The 6,882-nt window shown below is 37.8% G+C and overlaps 1 protein-coding gene across 3 annotated transcripts in view; it reads right to left on the bottom strand.

Moving 5' to 3' along the window:
- The window catches only part of LOC107755847 (uncharacterized), an 8,783-nt gene extending 6,565 nt beyond the window's left edge, over window positions 1-2,218 (bottom strand). For 2 of the 3 annotated variants that reach the window (XM_016572781.1, XM_016572782.1), the window contains exon 1: window positions 1,985-2,212. The gene's annotated coding sequence lies outside the window, so the exon portion shown is untranslated. Of the gene's footprint in view, window positions 1-1,984 lie in introns of all 3 variants that reach the window. The other variant, XM_016572783.1, reaches the window with a different exon arrangement.
- Between the last annotated feature and the right edge of the window lie 4,664 nt (window positions 2,219-6,882).

Below are 6,882 nucleotides of genomic sequence, written 5' to 3'. Positions count from 1 at the left end.
TACTCTGATCGAAACCGTTTGGCGGAGGTGCGGAGCGCGCGCGAGTAGAAGCGTAGCGTTGCCAGTCACGACTACTATTTCATGATTTATTGGAGATTTTTTTTAATCTAATGGCGAATTCGGAAATAATCGATTTAGTAGCTACATTATTATACATATATACATATATCCTCCTGACTACGAGCTATCGAGTTTTGTCCTCTGTAGAGGACATTATGTTTTAGTGATTTTTCTGAGACGTTACATGTCACAGTTTTAAGTCTGGATGTCCTGTACAGAGCACATTCAGGGCTTTTCAGAGATACCAAATGATTGGATGTTTCACCATGAACACTCCCTCTCCTTGGTCTTTAAAAAAGACTGATATTAATTTAGTGATCAAGTGAAACACCCTTATGGAAATATAATATTTTGTAATTATCATTTAAATCTGACTAATTTTCAAATGGTTTGTCATAAATCAACATCTCAGGAAAATGTTATGGGGTTTCAAATCAAAATATGACCTTCTGTTATGAAACAGGACGTCGATTTCATGTCCACTGTAGAGGACACCAGAACGTAAAGCATTTTTATTGCACATTTTGGGAGACACAACAAATGAATAGAGTAAAAATTATGTATCAATATTCCTATTAAATATTAGATATTATTATGAAAATCTTGCTAATTATTACTCCCATTATTGCACTTATTTGTTCATTCTATTTTGCCCCAAAAACACATTAATATGCAAATTAGATACAGTTTATAGATACATTGTATATAATGGAAAAACTTGTTTATGGCCATTTTACACACATTTTGCATAAAGAAAAATTGTTTTTAAAAATATCTTTCATAACATAGTTGAGAATCGTCTTTATATAAAGTTTGGTATAAAAAATGAAAATTGATTTTTGATTAAAACAAAAATCCCACTGTTTTTGCCTTTTTATGTCTACTCATGTCTTTTTATTTCTTAAAAAACAGGACTTTTTAAAGTCCCGATGTCTTCTACAGAGGACATAGCATAACATATGAATAAAATATAATTGTCCAAAAAATTTATTTTTCACATTTTTTCTTATGCTCTAAACAATGTAATGACATGACAAAATACTAAATTCACAAAACTGTTTTTTCCTGGTAGTCAGGAGGATATAAGAGAACAGGGCAGCGGGTCAAATCGGTTGCCAGGTCACCGGGAATTCTCCCGGTTCTTCCGATGAACAGTCCGCCTCGTGGTATCATCACAGAGGCACAAAATCTGTTTACAACGTTTTTGTTCACTGTTCCTTGCTGGAGGAATTATCTTCCCAACCCCATCCCGAACGCCGCATCTCTTACATTATTCAAGAAACGACTGAAAACTTGACACTTCCGTCAGCACTCAAATCCATCCTTCTGAGAAGAAAATAAAATCTTCCTCTATGCATTCACTATTCCTTAATCCCTCACTGCTCTAACTAGTCCTATTCTAAACGATGTCTGAATCTTTGTATTAGTCTACTTCTCGTGAATCCTCATGAGTAAGTCGCTTATTTGGATAAAAGCGTCTGCTAAATGAATATGGTATCATTTAATTCAAACAGCAAAATTGCCACAAAATACGCGTTCAATAAACAGTTAACGTTTACTTATTTCGCCAAACAAAATAGTTCATTACGGTTGCTAAGCAGCGAAGTAATGAAGTTCACTTCAAGAATGAACAAAGTGTCGTCGAAAAGTTTAAAGGTTGGCGTTTGAAAAGACACCGCAAATGGAAAGAGAAATCTGGATGACGCTGGTGTTCTATAGTTATAGGCTATAGCACGTGTTTTCAACATATCAAAGTACAATAGTCAGTCATAAAGGCTGAGGGGTGATTTTAATGATTCTACTCAAGTTTTACTGTTATTTAATTTAAAGGTCTATTTAAGACAACCTGCTTCTTGTATCAATTCTGCAGCACCCTTTATAAATGAAATTTACAAATGATAAAAATGCACGAATATAGGCTTACCTGGTTTTCGGATCAATTTAATTTCCCGTCCTCGCGGTTCTTCACCGATTGCCTGACCTTATGAGCGTCTTCAGATCACAGTGATGTCGTGAGCATTTATATGGCAGAATTGCAAATCCAAAATGCACGTTTAACGGATGACGCCCCCTTACCAGAATCGTTACTACAGGCTGATCTGTCCCCGTATCTGCAGGTTTTGGGAAGAATGGAACAGGGAGTAACAGGAAGTCGTAAACTCCGCTACTTTTATTGCAACCCGTTGTTACGAGATTTTCGGTTTCCGTTTACCTTTTTTATATATATATATTCCATTAAACCTGCCGAGATACAAGGAGCGTGAATTGAAATTCTCAGTTCCACCTGGTTCCACGCGCATGTCCGGGAAACTCATGAATATTCATGTCTGCTCCGCCCACTGAAACCAAAAATCTCGGAAACCGAAAATCTCGTAGCACCGTCTCACTTGCATCATCCTTTATGAACCTTTCTATGAATTTGCATGCATACATGCATAGAGCAGGACAATTACATTTATCCAATGCACTGACGTACATTTTACAGGTGGCGTAAATGTCCAAATACTTTATGTAGAACTGAGGTGGGGAAAAAATCAGTCTGACTGAACAGTGATATGCAAACAATAAGTTATCTAATGCAACCTGTACAGTATTTATGTGTACCTTGTGCAACTTGCATTACAATTCGTTTGTTGCAACTTTAACACACAAAGAGAATAACATTATATATATATATATATATAAACAAAAATAAACACTGAGTTAATATACAACAGTCTGAAAGACTAATACTGTTTAGTTTTACTTTAAGAGGAAACTAGTTACTTTAAGAGGTTGATATATAAAAAGTTATTTAATGAAAGGTCTTTTCTTTCTGCTATAAAGCTACACTCTCAGAAATAAAGGTACAGCAGATGTCACTGGGGTGGTACCTTTTCAAAAGGTACTTATTTGTACCTAAAGGGTCCATTTTGGTACCTTAAAGGTACATATTGGTACTTAAAGTGTACATATTAAAACCTAATAGTTACAAAAGTGTACCTTTTGAAAAGGTACCGCCCCAGTGACAGCTTTTGTACCTTTATTTCTGAGAGTGTATAAAGGTTTACTGTACCTGACCAGTGACATGATTTTTTTTGACAGTGACAGGAATTTGCCCTAAAGGGTTCGTTCACCCAAAAATGAAAATTCTGTCATTAATTCCTCACCTTCATGTCGGTAAGACATAAGACCTTTGTTCATCTTCGGAACACAAATTAAGATATTTTTGATGAAATCCGAGAGCTTTCTGACCCAGACAGCAACATGACTACCACGTTCAAGGCCCACAAAAGTAGTAAGGACATCATCAGTGGTTCAACCTTAATTTTATGAAGCTAAGAGAATACTTTTTTGTGTACCTAAAGGGTCCATTTTGGTACCTTAAAGGTACATATTGGTACTTAAAGTGTACATATTAAAACCTAATAGTTACAAAAGTGTACCTTTTGAAAAGGTACCGCCCCAGTGACAGCTTTTGTACCTTTATTTCTGAGAGTGTATAAAGGTTTACTGTACCTGACCAGTGACATGATTTTTTTTGACAGTGACAGGAATTTGCCCTAAAGGGTTCGTTCACCCAAAAATGAAAATTCTGTCATTAATTCCTCACCTTCATGTCGGTAAGACATAAGACCTTTGTTCATCTTCGGAACACAAATTAAGATATTTTTGATGAAATCCGAGAGCTTTCTGACCCAGACAGCAACATGACTACCACGTTCAAGGCCCACAAAAGTAGTAAGGACATCATCAGTGGTTCAACCTTAATTTTATGAAGCTAAGAGAATACTTTTTTGTGCGCAAAGAAAACAAAAATAACAGCTTTATTCAACAATTTCTTCTCTTCCGTGTCAGTCTTCGACTCGCGTTCACTAGAGTACCAAGAAACTTGCGTGTGGTGCTGCAGATGCAGGAGTCAGCGTTTTGATGTAGAACCCGGATGCTTCTCACCTGGTTTACAGCAGAGGAAGACACATGCTGTACATAAAACATGTCTGAAGATTTCGACAGAGGGGATGACTTGCAATTTTTTGCCCAGCCTTACATATTTGAACCAGAATGTTCAGACGATGAACTAAGAGAGAACAGAACGCCGGCTCCTGCATCAGCAACACCACACACATGCTTCACTGTATTCTCCTGAACACATGTTGAAGACATTTCTGTAAGATTCTGCTGAATAAACATTCTAAGTGAGTGACATTACGTGGAGCCAAGTATGTTAACCCATACTCAGAATTTGTGCTCTGCATGTAACCCATCCAAGTGAGTATACACAGCAGTGCGTAGTGAACACACACACTGAGGACACACACCTGGCAGCCATTTAAGCAATCGGGGGTTCGGTGCCTTGCTCATGGGTACTGAGGGTGGAAGACAGTGTAGTTCATTCACTCCCCCCACCTAAAATTCATGCCAGTACTGAGAATTGAACCCACGACCGTCGGGTTACAAGTCTGACTCTCTAACCACTAAAAGTCTGACTCTCTAACCACTAAAAGTCTGACTCTCTAACCACTAAAAGTCTGACTCTCTAACCACTAAAAATGTTTTAAAAGTATTCATTGGGGCTTTCAAAAAAAGGTACTAAAGAGCTCGGATGACAAATTATTCAGATAAGCCTTTATTTTGAAATCCAATCAAATCCAAGATGAACAGATTCCAAACAGAACAAACACGAGTGAGAGAGAGAGAGAGAGAGAGAGAGAGAGAGAGAGAGAGAGAGCGAGCAAACAGACAGTCAATTCCAAACAGCAGGTGAAGGAGCGGTAATGAACTAAAGTCTAGAAAAGAAAATTGGTTTGAAATGGCCTGCAATCATTCATTTACATACTGTAATTTAACAAAATTCATTTCACACTCACAAATAGCTTCAAAAAATTTAATGACAATATATTGTAAAGCCCTTTCTGCTAAGTTATGGGATTCGGTAATGTCAGGAAGCACTTGTGCATGGCTGAAGCTCTGCTATAGACCAATAAATAAGAAAAAAACAACAACAACAACAAAAAAACAGGTCAATCTAGAAAACAAAGGTGGGAATGGCTCAGGCCAGAAACAACAAAGAAGCAAAAAGGGAATAAACAGCTTAGAAATACAACCAGATGTTAGACCTGCACCCAGGAACGGCCACAACACAGCCGTTCACAATCAGTGAAGACCCTGATGAGATGAGATGAGAAACCTAAGAACTAGATGAGCTCTGGGGCACAGATCTCTACAGCCAGCTATGAGCACCAGCTGGAACCAAAACACATTTTATGGCCATCGGTAAGCCAGTTGCCTACTGCTATCTAAACAGCAGCTCTGCCTTCATGTTTCAACCTGCTGGAACTCAATTGAATCAACATTATTGCAACATTATTATTTCTCTAGCTGAATAATGTCACTACTGTTTTCGGTAGAGCTGCTTAATCGCTAAATTGAACTGGTTTCATAATGAATGAACTTCAAATAGTTACTGAACTAAACCAACACCGAACTGACTGAAGCTGAATAAAGACACTATTGTCTTGCTACAGCTACTTTAGAGCAGAATTAGGATTTGCCCCAGTTTTGAAGTTTGCATCATTGATTCTGTTACTTTCCTGTTTAATACTGTCTCTATGGAAGCCCGGTTCCCCCACTGAAAAAAAAAAAAAAAAAAGGAAATTTCGACTTTTTATCTCACAATTCTGACTTTTTTTTCACAGAATTGAGATATAAACTCGCAATTGCGAGTTATAAAGTCACAATTGCGAGATAAAAACTCGCAATTCTGACTTTTCTCAAAAACTGCAATAACTTTCAACTTTCGCAATTGCGAGTTAAAGTCCAATTTTGAGGGGGGTAAAAAGACTGATGTTCTCAGAATTGCGAGTTTATATCTCGCAATTCTGAGAAAAAAAGTCAGAATTGTGAGAAAAAGTCACAATTACCTCTTTTATTTTTTATTCAGTGGCGGAAACGGGCTTCCATAGATCTATATTGTATAAAGCACTAAAAGTGACTTGAATAATGCAAAATGTTTTTTCATTGCTCTATAACAACCAGAAAGGTCTCTGTCTTACCTTATCATCTAGATAAAATCATAGATGTCTTGTGTCTCCACTATTAACAAAACAATTGTTCACTCCTGTATTTAATCATCATATTCATTTTTATCTAATTTGCCAAAAAGAAAGTTACATTCATCTTTTTATTCAAAGTTTACTTGAAGTTGGCATGAAATGGAAATTTTGATTGTCATTTCTCTTCTATTGTTATGTATTTCTACACTTTGTCTTGAACAAGACAAAGTATATGGTGGGACTAGATTTTGTCTTGTGAACACAAATACCAATACACACACACAGAATTTGCAACTTCTTCAAGGCTGAGTTCCTCAGGCTCGTACTCTTATTGTTGTGACAAGTCAGAAGCGTGTGGATCCATTTGTAGCTTTTATTAGAATAGTCAGACAATACAGGGTCAATACCGGCAAGGGAGAACAGCAGAGACAAGGCTGAGACAGAGTCGGGCACCAGGCGAGGCATCGGGGCAGGCGGCAAGCAAACAGAGTCCAGGTGAAACAATCCAAGTCGGGGCAGGCAGATAACAATCAGAGTAACGGGAAACAGTCCAAGAACAGATGCACAGAAAATCAAACACGGGTAAACGCTCGGAAATGACAGCCAGGGCAAATCAAGACTTCGCAGAGAGTCAGCGTGTGTGAGTGGTTTATATGTGTGTGTGTATATGAGGTGCAGGTGTGGATGATTAATCAGTCCCAGGCATGAGGGGTGATGGGATTTGGAGTCCGAATGGGAAATGGCTAATATTCGGGAGACGGTTCCCTCTGGTGGTGCGGAGGAGGCGGTA

This window comes from Sinocyclocheilus rhinocerous, unplaced genomic scaffold (assembly GCF_001515625.1).
Source record: "Sinocyclocheilus rhinocerous isolate Xijiao unplaced genomic scaffold, SAMN03320098_v1.1 scaffold352, whole genome shotgun sequence".
Taxonomy (NCBI): Eukaryota; Metazoa; Chordata; class Actinopteri; order Cypriniformes; family Cyprinidae; genus Sinocyclocheilus; species Sinocyclocheilus rhinocerous.
The sequence above is the reverse complement of the archived record's forward strand: the minus strand, read 5'-3'. Positions and strand labels throughout refer to the sequence as shown.